This window comes from Rhinolophus ferrumequinum, chromosome X (assembly GCF_004115265.2).
Source record: "Rhinolophus ferrumequinum isolate MPI-CBG mRhiFer1 chromosome X, mRhiFer1_v1.p, whole genome shotgun sequence".
NCBI classification, from domain to species: Eukaryota; Metazoa; Chordata; class Mammalia; order Chiroptera; family Rhinolophidae; genus Rhinolophus; species Rhinolophus ferrumequinum.
Window position 1 is genome coordinate 11,239,577 of NC_046284.1, and position 15,605 is coordinate 11,255,181.

Consider the following 15,605-nt stretch of genomic DNA (forward strand, 5'->3'; position numbering starts at 1 on the left):
CATGTGCCTAGATCAGTACTCATTCCACGTCTCAGCAAGCAGACTTTGCATCAAAGTTGCATACTGTACTCATATTCACTGCTTATTAGATTTCTTTCCAACTTTCAGTGGTTTCCCTTTGTTTGAAAGCTTCCTTTGTCATCTTTCCAAGGGGGGAGTTACAGGTAAATCCATACAATGTGAGAGTTATACCCCTGACCACAACTGATTAGACTAAATATAAGTACCGTGTTTCCCCGAAAATAAGCCCCAGTTAATATCGTCAGCCAGATGGACGCATTTAGTATGTTATGACGATGTTCCAGAAGAAAATGACATGACTGTATTTGAATAAATGTAGATTGTTGTACAGGAAAAAATAAGACATCCCCTGAAATTATGCCCTAATGTGTCTTTTGGAGCAAAAATTAATATAAGACCCATTCTTATTTTCAGGGAAATATGGTATAAGACCCGGTCTTATTTTCAGGGAAATACGGTAGTTAGCCAAACGTATTGTGAATTTTGAATTCGTCTCTCTCGAGTAGGTGGACTAGTGATGTGAAAATTTGGGAGTAGCTTATGACCATGTTTTATGTCTAGTGTCTTCAAAAGCACAAATCACCTGCCTATAGCCAGAATAAAATATATCTGTATCTATTAATATAATCATCTCTTATTGGTTCTATATCTAAAGATATAGATGAACCAGGCATAGAGATAGGAGTAGAAAGAAGATTTTGCAAGTGTAACGGGCATTTCAGTCTCTAGTTTTAGTTCTTGAAACTCAGCTTAATTTCTGCACCTTGAGATATTCATATTCAATCTCCCTTTTAGCTTAATGTCAAGTATCTATTTGCAACCTAAAAATACCTTAATGGTACAATTTTTTTTAATTTTTATTCCTTATCAGGGACTCAAACTAAATCTCTACTTTTTTATACAGGGTCCTGTACCCAAGACACAGGGTTTCACTTAATATTAATAATTTATAATAGCAATATTTTTTCATATATGTGTTCATTGTTCCTCCAAATTCCAAACATTGATTGCTTTTTTGTATACCCAAGTCAGATGTTGTAATTGAATGGCAATAGACTCAGTTTTTAAGCCATGGTCACTTAAAACCCATTTTATTCATGTTACAATGAGTTAAATCATTTTTTTGATTAATAGGAATAATGTTCTTTTAGGAGGGAATTCTAGTATATCCACATTTCTGAGACCCAGTGTTCTCAAAAAAATTTTCTGAATGTAATTTTTGGGCTTTGAAATTCTGGCTTTAATAGCATCATGGCAAGGCTAAAAACAGAGAAATCCATAATATGCTTGACAACCCTTTAAGAAAGATACTAGCAATGTTTTATGTTAAACATCTGGCTTCAGCACAGAAGCACTTGGACCAAAGTGTGGTGTTGTGAAAAGGCTACTCCTGCTCCTTCTTTCCAGTTCATAAATCAAGTTAAAATTTTAATATGCAAAAAAACCCCAAAACAATAAAGAATACTGATATTTTGAAGTCTAGAATAAATGTCAAACCGTATTCACTTTTTTTGAAAAGAAAGAAAGAACACTTTATAATTATATTATCTGAGACCTATCAGTTCACCGTCATAGATCCTACTTGATTTTTCTGGCTTTCAATGTTTTTCCCATCTATCAGCTTGATTTTGGCAAGTTTGTATCCTACTGCGTAGACTTCAATTGCCCACAGATCTATAAACTTGCAATGTCATTAAGCAGCAAGTGAAACAGTTTCCTTGTGATGGCCCACAGAGGGGAGAAAAAAGAAAAACAACTGAGCTCTGGCTACTGCTGGCAGGAACGGGCTTTATATTATACATACGTGTATATAGGGAGACCCCTTCCCAACCGTGATGAATTTGGTTTGAGGATCACAACCCTTCTTCCTTTCAAGAACACCACAGCACATTTCCAAGTGTCTTATAGAACAATTTGCCCTCTTTTTATTGTACCTCAATTTGAGTTCTCAAAGAATAGGTCATTTTATTTTAAGGAAGTGTTAAAAATTTCTAAAACAGATTTTTTCAACAGGATTATCGTGAACAGTTGTTGCTGAATTTGAGTAACTATTAATTAGAACTGTAGGGGATAGATGAGTATTTGTATTTTTTTCTCAAGTAGTTGAGTTCAGTAGAGATGGAGGGAAGGAATAAGGGAACAGGAATAGTAAGAGTGGGATAGTAGTAATTATATAATGTCATGGAATACAGGAAGTCACAAAGGTTGATATGGTATGACGGGTGTTGCAGATAGAATAGAGTGAGCAAAGGTGGAAAATCAGAAAGTCATGGAGTGTTTACTATTCGGGCTCCTATAACAAAATACCACAGACTGGGTGGCTTGTAGATAGCAGAAATTTATTCTCACGGTTCTGGAGGCTGGAAGTTTGAAGTCACAGTGCCTGGTTGGTCAGGTTCTAGTGAGGGCCCTCTTTCGGGTCACAGACTGACCTAAGTCCCATCACCTGTGGGGTTAGAATTTCCACATGGGAATTTGGCAGGGGGGACACAAAAATTCCAGCCATAGCATGGTTGGAATAGCAACAAAATCTACGCATCTAGTTTGTGTAAGGCATAACAAGGAGATGGAGCTGGCGGTCTAAAGCAGGAGTGACACAGCAGCACACACGGACGGATTAGAAAACACTGATTACATGTGATGCTGCTTGTCAGACTCAAAGTCACACAGACTTTGGTGCTCAGTAAACTAGCTCATAGATGCTCCTGGAATATCAGTGTCATCCGGAAATCTTAGAGGCGTCCCCATTGCATTTTTCCGTTTAGACAAGTCTCCAGGAGATACCACAAATCATCCCGGGGAGTCAGTGTGTAACACAACATTGGGTGTCCAAAATGCAGCAACAGTTAAGTACCTTTTGTTTCTCTGGTGAAAGATGGGGACCCAGTTGATCAGCATTGTGTTCTTCCCGGGATTCAAATAGGCCTGGGAACAGGTAGCAGGCTGGTAAGGATACAGGGTCTATTTGTGGGCTAGAGTGAGTCATGTACAGGGAGACGGGGAAGGAACTCATTTAGAGTGAAGAGGGCGGCAGGCCCCCAAGGTTTTCCTTCATTATTCCTTAGTCATCAGAGAGAGGGATGCTTCTGAGCATAGTTTAGTCTGTTTCTCACGAGCCAGCTTTAGATGTTTTATATGGCCAACCTCCTAGTGAGAGAGGGGGCTAATTTAAATCTCTGTGACGTGTTGCAGGGTGCAAGGTCGAAGTGCTGTGGGATATTGTGACTCAAAATGGAGAGAAAAGACATTAGCTCTAGGGTGGTTACCAACCATGAGATAGAGGAAGGAACAAGAATGAATTGTCACATGTTGTGATCTAATTACAGAACTGTACAAAGCTAAATAATGCCCTAATGTTTGCAGCAGCTTCTGCAACATCTAATCTGTGTTTAAGTTTATACAATGAAACTATTACTCGCGGTCATGGTATTTCAAACGAGGGTCAGTGTACTCCTGGTAGTCCAGAGGCAATTCTTTTTTTCATTATTATTAGTTTCAGGTGTACAGAACAACATACTATTTAGACATTTACACCCCTCACAAAGTGATAACCCCAACAAGTCTACCCATCTGACACCCTACCTAGCTATTCTAACACCATTAATTATATTCTCTATGCTGTACTTTATATCCTGTGACTATATACCATATATATATATATGCATATTACATTACATATAATATATACATATAATTTTAATTATAGTTGACATTCAGTATTATTTTGTGTTAGTTTCAGGTGTACAGCACAGTAGTTAGTCATTTATATAATTTATGCAGTGGTTCCCCCAATAAGTCTACCCATCTGACACCATACATAGTTTGTAAAACATTATTGACTATATTCCCCATACTGTATTTCACATCCCTGTGACTATTTTGTGACTACCGATTGGTACTTCCTAATCCCTTCACCGTTCTCACCCATCCCCCAACCTCCCTCCCATCTATCAAACATCAGTTTGTTCTCTGTATCTCTGAGTCTCTTTGTTTTGTTTGCTCGTTTATTCTGTTCTTTAGATTCCACATATAAGTGAGATCATACGGTATTTGTCTTTCTCAGTCTGACTTATTTCACTCAGCAAAATACCCTCTAGGTCCATCCATGTTGTTGCAAATGATAAGATTTCATTCCTTTTTAAGGCAGAGTAATAGTCCATTGTATAAATGTACCACATTTTTTTTTATCCAGTCGTCTATTGACGGGCATTTTGGTTGTTTCCACGTCTTGGCTATTGTAAATAGCGCTGCACTGAACATAGGGGTGCATATATTTTTTTTCAAATTAGTATTTTGGATTTCTTTGGCTAAACACCCAGGAGTGGAATTGCTGGGTCATAAGGTAGTTCTACTTTTAATTTTTTGAGGAACCTCCATACTGTTTTCCATAGTGGCTGCACCAATTTGCAATCCCACCAACAGTGCACAAAGTTCCCTTTTCTCCACATCCTCGCTAACACTTGTTGATTTATTGATGGTAGCCATTCTGACAGGTGTGAGGTGATATCTTATTGTGGTTTTTATTCACATTTCTCTGACGAGTAGTGATGTTGAGCATTTTTTCATATGTCTATTGGCCATCTGTATGTCCTATTTGGAGAAATGTCTATTCAGGTCCTCTGCTCATCTTTTAATTGGACTGTTTGGTTTTTTTGGTGTTGAGTTGTATGAGTTATCAATTTTGGATATTAACCCCTTTTCAGCTGTAGCATTGGCAAATATCTTCTCCCATTCAGTAAGATCCCTTTTCCTTTTGTTGATGGTTTCCCAGAGCCATATTCTCGTGGGTCTGTAAGTTTTCCATAAGACCTTCTTAATTGTGGCTTTTCCCCTTTTGAGTGATCTGCAGAAATAATGCAATCGTAGTCTAGATCAACTGGAAGAAATCCTCTGGAGCTAAGCCCTGTCATGTAATTTTATTAACTGTATATTTTAATTGTGGACTAATGGAAAAGGGGAGGTAGATTAAGTATCCAAATAATGTATTTACCAAGTATAAGGCCAATGATTACGTCACCGTCTAAATGAAAATTTCACAGTAGTTTGATTGGAGAAAGGTAGTAAAAAAATTGAGTTGCCACAAACACAAAGTGATATAGGCCTGGTAACTACTTAGATGGCCCCTCCCAGTAGTCATTGCTACATTTACATTGTGAGGAGCGACCTATGTGTTGGAAAACATCATCCTTCAGATGAAATTAATATTGTAACTTTGAATTGTATTGGCTATTTGAATATGCTTTTAAGAGTTGTGAGGATAAGAAGTTTATCCTTAGCTTTATGATTGTGTATATTTAGCCAATACAATGTCAAACCTGGGGTCTTGAGGCAATGTGTTCCTTACAGGAAGGTTCATATATTGTTCAAATTTGGGGAAAAGCAAAAACAAACACTACTCTTCTGAGAGAGGCATGGTTTTAAGTATTTCAGAATAGCCTAAGACAGTGCCTTGGCATTAGTAAATCCCCAGTAACACTAGTCAAATTTTATGCCACCTCATTCGTCAGTTAAAATGAAGAAAACGCTTTGAGATATGTGAGCAGAGCCAACTACTTTTTAATTATAGTGAACTGAAGAATTCCTATTAGGCCAGCTGTTAATGTTTTCTAAATTTCTCCTTGAATCATAGATATTTTCTAAATTTCTCCTTGAATCATAGTTAGATATAACGAATATCTGTGACGACTGTATAATAAATATGCTGTCAAATTTAGAAGGTAAAGGAAGTATTGTTTTGTAGGACAAAAATGAGTCTCAGAGGCCTTAAATTGTCCAAGGTCACATAGGAAGAAGTATGGTGATGCTTGGTTATAAGCTTTCCATCCATCATACCAGCTCCTTCTGCCCCTATACTTCCTTCCGTCCAAAAATTCATTTAGCATAGGCAAACAAGTGGAACTTGGTCCGGGGTCTTTTATATATAGCAAAGAACATAACCTCTTCTTTAATCAGACACCACTGCCCCACCCACCACAGACGTGATTTGAGTCTTTCTTGGTTTTCAAATAGGTTCACATTTATCCTGCCCTTTTTCTTGCCTTTCATGATTAATAACACATGTTTCTAATACTATACCGGCATTCAAAATGCACCCCTCCTGACTTTAAGCAGGCAGACTTACATGGGAGCATTTTAGTTGTCACAAAGAAAATTGCCACAACAGAACATCTGCGATAATGAGAATGCAAGTTAAAATCATTTACTCAAACAAATCAGCCTTCTTTTGAGTCGAGGGACCTTTGAAAACGAGGGTTTACTTGAGTAGCAAGATACCAGACTTTTTCAAGATAGTAGCAGAAGTTTCTAAAGATGGCCAAACAACTTTTGTAATATCCTTGCTTTTTTCCCCTTAGTTATTGATTGAAATAATTTATATAACAATGTCAACAGATCTGACAAGTTTAATTGGAAATTGCAATCAAACTTTTGCCTAATATAGTTAAGAGTCAAGTACAAGAAAATACTCTAGGTTTTCAAACATTTACAGAACATCTTATCAAAATTTCCTTTTCTCCTATTACATTTTAATTATCATCACCCTTGATCTTGGGCCTAGTTTAGTTCAGTGCATGAAAATCCTAAAGCAGAAAAACCCAAACTGGGGATTTTCAGCAGTTAAAAATTTTTGATGTCATTTACTTTTATCTATTACTTGCATTTTAAGATGTCAATGTCTTACATCATGAATGATCCATTTTTACCCTTCATAATATAAAATACATTTGGCTTTTTATAGACAAAAATTTTCTGAAATTGAAATGAGTGGAGGCTTGTAATACATATTTCCCTACGTTTAAAAAGAAAATGCTTTAAACATATTGAATGAATTTTTAATACTCACATTTCTATTTAAGTGGATGGAGCCAGTACAGGAACAGAGTATTGTTAATTAAAATAATGTTTTAAAAGGGAAAACAAAGGTAGAGGTATCTTTTACCAAAATTAAACACTTTCAAAAATATCTCTGACATCATTTACTGAAATGATACAGTGTGTAGGGAAAGGGACAAACCAGGTTGTTACCAATTTCATTTTAGTGAACTCGTAAATTTTAAGTGAGCCATAGAATTTGAACTGCATTACTTTGTAAATCACTTTGAGCTGCACTTTTCACTGTTTTTTATCTATAGGGGATTTGGCAGCCTCCAATTTTCACCTCTCCTCCAGCATGAGGTAGCGGGAGGGGAGATAAGCATTCTCACACTTTCCTACAGGAATGGAAATTGGAGGACAACTTGGAAATACTTTCTGCAACGTGGTAAAAAATGTATATATGACCACACTTTCCTACTTACTCTGAACCCTTAAGCTCTCGTAGTAGTGGCAGCCTCTGGGTACCTATACTAAACTTGCGCATTCAAAGGAACTGAACATATCCCAAGGTTTAAAAACGGTTTCAGATGAACTCAGGTTCTTTGTAGTTAAACGGTCAAACTTTCCAAGTTCTTTTGCCTTCCTCCTCTTCCCATTTCTACAGATGGCATCTGGACAGAGGAAAAATTTAGATAGCATTATGGAAGCCGGGGAGGGTTATCTGGATCAAGAGTTATCTTTCTCTCTGAACACCTACTGACCTCTGCTTTGGGGACCCACTGTTCTTCCTTCATCTGCTATTGAAGGGTCTCCAGGTAATATAACTTAGAGTTTTCTGGTGGTACAGAAATGTATAGGGATTTCTAGGACCATCAGCCGATTCTTCCTACTTCTTAGGCTTCCCATCTTTGTTCTTATTTATTGGGTTCTTATTTATTGGGCTAATCATCTAATACTCCATCTAGACTTCAGCTTTGGGATACCCACCCTGAAACCTCTAGAATGCATACTCATGCCCTTTGGCATCCTGACCCCCAGAGAACCATACTCACTTATTCTTACATCCCTTCTACACTCTCTGCAGGGTCTCATGGGATCCTCTGGACCTCTTGCATGTCTGGTAAAAATTGTGGGAAAATAGCGGGGCCCTTCTCTTTTATTAAATACATGAAATCACCATTTCTGCTCTGTTACAACCACCCCAGGTTTGTATTCGGACGCTATTTTTTTCTAGAGTTCCATGGGAGAAATGTTCAAAGACACCCTGTTTTTAGCTTCGCTCTCTCTTTTAAAAATTATTATTAATTCGGTGCCCCTCTATTGACCCCACCCTCTTCCATTTGAACACAGGGCCACGGTTTAGGGGATGGGGGCGCAGAACAGTATTTCAATAATGCAGACATTATCGTTAACATAGTTTCAACCCCTTTGGCTCTTTTCATGTTCCTCCTAGCATTAGAAAGTTGTTTTTTTCCCCCTCATTCCTGTCCATCAGGAACTTACCTTCATTGATACTCTGTCTTTTCCACACTGCAGATTCTAGTCAATGTCTATACTCAGATCCAAGCTTGGTTCTTCATATGTAGAGGAAGGCTTTTAAATTTTGAAAATCTCTTTCTGTCTCAAAAACATCATGGTTAAAAGAATATTATCAACATTGATCCATAAAGACACATGTGCTCCAATGTTCATTGCAGCTTTGTTTACGGTGGCCAAGACAGGGAAACAACCAAAGTGTCCTTCGATAGATGAATGGATAAAGAAGTTGTGGTATATATACACAGTGGAATACTATTCAGCCATAAGAAAAGATGAAATAGTACCATTTGTGACAACATGGATGGATCTTGAGAGTATGATGCTAAGCGAAATAAGTCAGATAGAAAAAGTCGAGAACCATATGATTTCACTGATATGTGGTACATAAACCAAAAACAACAAAAGAACAAGACAAACAAATGAGAAACAAAAACTCATAGACACAGACAATAATTTAGTGGTTACCAGAGGGTAAGCGGGGAGGGGAGGTGGGAGATGAGGGTAAGGGGATCAAATATATGGTGATGGAAGGAGAACTGACTCTGGGTGGTGAACACACAATGTAATTTATAGATGATCTAATACAGAATTGTAATCTATGTAACTTTACTAACAATTGTTACCCCAATAAACTTTAATTGAAAAATAAAAAAACAGTATAGTCTCCATTTGCATCCAGTAAAATCAAAATTTTTACCACTACCTGAACAATGTGGTTTTTTTTCCCCAGGTAGTGTCTAATATCCACCCGAAGTGCTGAGGAACCTCAAATTTAAAAGACCTTCAGAAAATGCAATACTTGAAAGGTAATATTTTTAAAAATATCATCCAAGTTGCATTACTAAACTTTAAAAATCTATTCATAGCCTCATGTCAGTATACCCACAAAAGCATCTATATATACATGCAAAAGGACGTCAGTGCAGCATTTATTTTGATAACTAAATATTGGAATCAACCAAAATAGCCAGAAACTGGTGAGTAGTAACATATCCATAGAATGCAATAATAATATACAGTATTTAGAAAGAATGAAGTAGATATGTAAGTAGTCATGAGCAGAAATATCCAAGAGTGTTAATTTAAGAGCAACTTCCATAAAATGTGTATACAGTAGTCCTCCCTTTTCCATGGTTTTGCTTTCTGTGGTTTCAGTCACCTGTACTCAGCCGAGGTGTGGAAATACTAAATGGAAAATTCCAGAAATAAGCAATTCATAAGTTTTAAATAGCATGCCATTCTGAACAGTGTGATGAAATCTCGGGGTCCCTCTCCACCCCGCCTGAATCATCACTTTGTCCGGCGTCTCCTTGCTGTACACACTCCCCGCCCATTATTGTTTAGTAGCTGTCTGGATTATCAGAGACCACATTCACATAACTTTTATCATAATATATTGTTATAATTGTTCTATTTTTATTATTGTTAATCACTTACTGTGCCTAATTTATAAATTAAACTTTATTATATGTATGTATAGGAAAAAAGAAACGTAGAACATATGTAGGGTTTGTATATATATAGGGTTCGTTACTATCCACGGTTTCAGGCATCCACTGGGGGGTCTTGGAACTTATTCTCCATGGGTAAGTGGGGGACTACTGTATATGTACCAAACTGGTTTTTTTCTGGGGATGGTATTATCAGTGATTTTCAGTTTCCCAATAGTCAGTATCATATTTACTGGTGAAATCCTAGTGGCATTCTTATTAAATCTAGGAAGAGAATGACAGGCATGTCATTACTATTATATCATTCTGAAAGATACACAAGAAATGCAACCGAATTAGAAGGCAGAACAGAATTATTAGAAGGGTAGAAAATAAGTTATCAGTATTTATAAATGTTTGCTTATAAATAGGATTAGCAGACATGCTGTTAACACTAAAAAGAATTCAATAAAGTGGTTAGTTATAATCCAAGACTATAAAAATTGATAGCTACCCTATAAAACAATATGCAATTACAAAATAAATAAGCCACTCAGAATATTGACAGAACATACAAACTACTGAGGAATAAAATTAAGAGAAAATGTGAAAGTTGAGAAAATAAAATATTTTGAGAACTATGAATACATGAAGATAAACCATAAAACATTCTCTATTACTAGATGATCATTTGTTAGACTGAAAAGATGTCATTAAATAAGTTGATTCACGTTTGTATTGTTTCCAATAAATATACTTCTAAACAATATCAGAGTGACGTACATGAACATATGAAAAATAAAATCAACCTCAAGAGCAAGTCAGTAATTCGTCTGTTTGATAAACAAGGTCCTTATAGATTTGGTCCTATCTAACTTAATTCACCTCCCTTCCTCAGGCACAGTTATGTTCATTATGGTATAATAAAAAATCAATTTATCCAAAGCTATGTAATGCTTAGTATATATCAGGAACATAAATAATTAAGTTTTGTGGATGGCTAGTTCTATGGTAAGACCTTATATGCATTATCTCATTTGATCTACACAATAATCCTATAAAGGATAATATTATTTATTAGGACACAGATTTTAAAACGTGCCTAAATCCACACTACTACTAAGCAGGGAAGCTAGATTTTAAATTTATCTGTGTCTGATTTCAAAGCTTTAAGTATCAACCACCATTTTATATTCCTTTTTTAAATAGCAGAAAACTAAATATGGCCTTCAATATTCATATAATTCAGAAAATCACGGTATAGCAATGTGATTATTATACAACCTTTAAAATATGGTTGAAAACATTTATGCTGTGTGAAAATGCTTATGATGTTGAGTGATTAAAATAAAAGGGAAGAACTCTGTTATAGGAAGCTATTGCTACAATTATGTTCGCAAACTCATCCTAGAAAAAGTGCTTTATACCCCATTGCTGAATATCCCTACGGTCACCTTCGAAGTGCTCCCCTTGGGAAACTATGTATTGATGCCAGCGCTTAGTCCACCCTTCAAAGCAATTTTGGAACTCTTTTTCTGGGATAACCATCAGAGCTGTCGTTGTATTACCCTTGATGTCCTGAATGTCATCAAAATGTCTTCCTTTTAATATTTCCATTATCTTCAGGTAAAGAAAGAAGTCATGGGGGGAGGAGATCAGGTGAGTGGGGAGGGTGTCCCGATACAGTCGTTTGTTTACTGGCTAAAAACTCCCTCACAGACAGTGCCATGTGAGCTGGTGCATTGTCGTGTGCAAGACATGAATTGTTGGTGAAAAGTTCAGGCTGTCTAACTTTTTCACACAGCCTTTTCAGCACTTCTAAATAGGAAACTTGGTTAGCTGTTTGTCCAATTGGTACAAACCAATTCATAATGAATAATCCCTCTGATATAAAAAAAAAGGTTAGCAACATCATTGCGGTGAATTTGTGAACTTAATTGTCACACCTCATATGTCTAGAAGTAACTATTCTCCAAGTCAATAAAATTTCTCCAATTTTTACTATGACCACGCGTTGATTTTAAAACTAATATTCATTATTAACACAAATCACATAAAAATATATACCCAAATTAGCATTTTCATGTAAGAAAGCTCTGTAAAACATGAAGTACAATTTTTAAAAAATAAAGGATGCCAGAATTTCCACTTCTGTCCATGAAGTGCTAATTGCTACAGGAATTGCCCTTCAGCCATAACAACTAGGAAACAAGACATATTATATATATATATATATATATATATATATATATATATATATATATATATATATGAAACAGTGGTTTTAAGACATTGCACAACAGGTAGTGTAGGACCGTGATCTCTGAGAAAGGGAAATCAAACAAGATGAGCCCTATTTCCTAACGGCATGTTCAAATCGAGGTCACAGTGCAGAAGAGGAAAAACAAGCAGAGTCCTATGGCTTTACTGAGTTGAAGAGACAGCGATCAGAGATTCAGGAGTCCAAGGTGGCTAGAATTATAGGTAGAGTATTGGAGAAAAATGAGCTGCACAGAGAGAAAGCCCTACAGTTCAGAAGAGACCGCTTGAGATTATGGATAAGTACTAAACTGCACCTGTGTTGGTCGAAAATTTACAAAGCTAGAGAAAGTAATACCAGAAAAGGCTGTCTTGCGCGGTTATCACAGAACTGCTGATCGCATGGCAGTGGGTCAGACTGTACCTACTTGGCCTTGGGTAAAACATTTCTCCTCTCTGTTCCTCAGATTATTTTTTTGCTTCGTAAAGAGAGGAAGAAAATAATTGCATCGCTCTCAAAAGATTGGGAAAGTTTATTGAACCCTCTTGTTTCTCATTGGGTTCTCTGGTTGAATGTAAACTCCAGAAGGTAAGAACTTTCTTTTGTTCACCTCTGTATTCACTGGCATAAAAGCAGGTGAGCAGTAAATGGTTATTGAATTAATACACTAGGGTACTTAAAACCCTTTAAATAATGTCTAGCATTGAGCTCAATGAATATTCTCTAACGGAAAAGACAAATAGCATCAAATATTTTTTCAGGTCCGTTGAATGGAAACAGCCTCTGCAATAGAACCCATGAGTTTCCAGAGTTTGGGATCATCTTACTACTTCAAGGTAAAGATGAATATGTTGTGGGGGACTAAAAAAGTAATACATATGTAATAATACGTATAACATATGCGGCTTACATTATGTATATATGAATGCAGAAATATAATATAGGAAAGCAGTTTTGCCTTGTCATATTCTGCCTCCACAGACCACAATTAGTTGGTAAAACTTGGGGAAGCCACATCAGAAAAGAAAAAAAGAGGGTTAATCAAGGACAGATTTCTTTGAAGGTGCTTCTCTGTAAATATTTTCAAGTGTAAAATTATATGGAGTAATTGTTGGTATTTCCTTTTTAGTAAATCTACCCTGAAATGCTGTAAGTAGTACTTTTACTGTTTTTCAGACCTCACTTGTTTTTTTTTCTATCATGATACTATATCTGGTTCTCACCAAAGCTGCTCACAGGTTGTTTCAGTCACATCCAGCCTCTCTCTGTCTCTCCTACAGAGCGGGATGGGATTCTGCACAGCATGCAGATATGGCCACAAATAGCAAGACTGACGGGTGGTGACTCATAGGTCACTCCTGACATCTGTTAATAATCATGCACTGTCCATTGTCTTCTCCTGGCGAAAGCCACAGTTTTAGTTCTGTAAATACAGAAACTGGTTCCATCAAAATCAGGGAGATTTTATGGCACTGACAATCAATACCAGTTGTAAAAATTGAATCAGTCAAGACTCTATGTCAACCATCAAGATGAAAGCAATACAACAAAGACACAACATGTCTTAATCTCTGATGTGAAAGCTGTCAGGAAGAACAGGTACATGGCATCCAGCTCTAGATATACTGCATTTGCACCTCTCTTTGTCTTTGAGGCCCATTCTTGTTCCTCCCCACTCCTGTAAATTCAGTTCTACGCCCCCCACAGGACAGTTAGGCAGTACTGTATTCACCTACCACTGTCCTGACCCCAGTTCTCCACTATTCAGAATCAGACACATGACTATTCCTAATTGGCAGACCTCAAAAAACCAAACCAAACAACCCAAAATCTTGCATTGTAGTTATATAGCACTTCATTAATGTTTTTGTCACTGATGTTGGCATCTTTGTTTAATACATGAACCAAATAGATCAATGAAGTACTAACTATAGTTTGTCAGAGTGTAAATTCATTAAACAAATTTTAGTTATGATGGTATTTCCTAAGGAGCAATTCTAACTATATAGACATAATCATACTTGAGGAATCAGCTCTTCTCTTTGAACATAATGGACAGCACAAAACTTTGATGTTAATGTATGGATGAATGAAAAATATGTTGTCTCAAAATAATCCAATAAGGGGGCATACATGAAACAAGATTGGTCATGAAGCTGCAAGAATGGCTGATGGGGGTTTATTAAACTAGTTTCACTCTTGTATATACATCTTTGATCATTTTCATGACAAAGTATTTAAAAATAAAACAGAACGGTCATGTGGGATACAAAGGTAGACAAATGTTGATGAAGAAGTGAAAACAGGTATTAAGTACAATTTTAAATTTAGGTGAAATCCCAACAAAATATAGACCAGGTTACAATTCTAGTTAACAGTAATCACGTGTTTAAAGTAAGCTTAGACTTTTCTTGTCCAGAATGGATCATCCTCTAAATTTTCAGAAAAATACTTGAATTTTCTCTATCAAGGTTAGAAAGTTGAGGTATACTTAGGCAGTATTTTTCATATAGTACGGTCCTATACATGAACATTATTTTCAAAGAATGGCCTTAATGTTGTACCCAAATAATATATACATATTTTAAATGATCAAATAGTACTAGAATATGTAAAACAAAAACTTAATCGTTTTCTATCTCACCACTTCTCCCTCTATAATCCCACACACCGGACCCAAGTACCATTCATTGACTCATTTTGCTATTTTATCTGATAGTCACCTCATTCCGGTTCTAAACAATATACTTGTACATGTTCTACTGCCTTATTATGAACGACCAAATTTAGCTCCCTTAATGCCTCGCACCCCTATTTATCACCTATATCCTTGCCATTCGCCCAAGATAGTGAATTCCAAATTTCTAATGAAGTAATTGTTGGCTTGCGACTTGCTTATTTCCCACTCCTGTTGTTTCCTTCTAAGTGGATGCAGCCCCATTTGGGTTACTCTTGGCTTTTGTTTCCTGCTATTTTATTCATTTCACAGCAGGAGAGGTGACTTATTAGACAGATCAATTCAGAAAAGTAAAAAGCATCTTGTACTGGGCTCTGCCTTTCGCGCTCTTCAGATTGCGCTGTCTGCAGGAAGCATTGTTTCCAAATGCTCCTTCAGGGTATACTTTGCTCCTTCTAGTGGGGAGAGACGTTTCCTTATCCAATGTTGCTATGAGTCGGTGGGACAAGCTGGGGATTTGTCTGCGATTTGTTAGGAGGCCTGTTTTCTCTTACGCTACGCTCTATCCTCCACTTTTGTCTAGAAGTCCAATGTGCTATCCATTGTGCCACAGAGCCATGCTATCCTCCACTTTTATAAGTAATAACAGTGATATTCTGGCCTCCAATCTGCTGCTCTTCACTTCTCAATTTGCTCAGATTCCAGGTAGGAAAAAGAAGGAACTATTTATTGGACTTCCTTAGAGACACCAATAATATGTATATATTTTTAATTATCCCCCCCATAAAATTTCTTCACTGCAGAACCAGCAGTTTAGTAGGACTATATTTCCCTCTTTTATACAATTTTCCATTTTTTCTGGGGG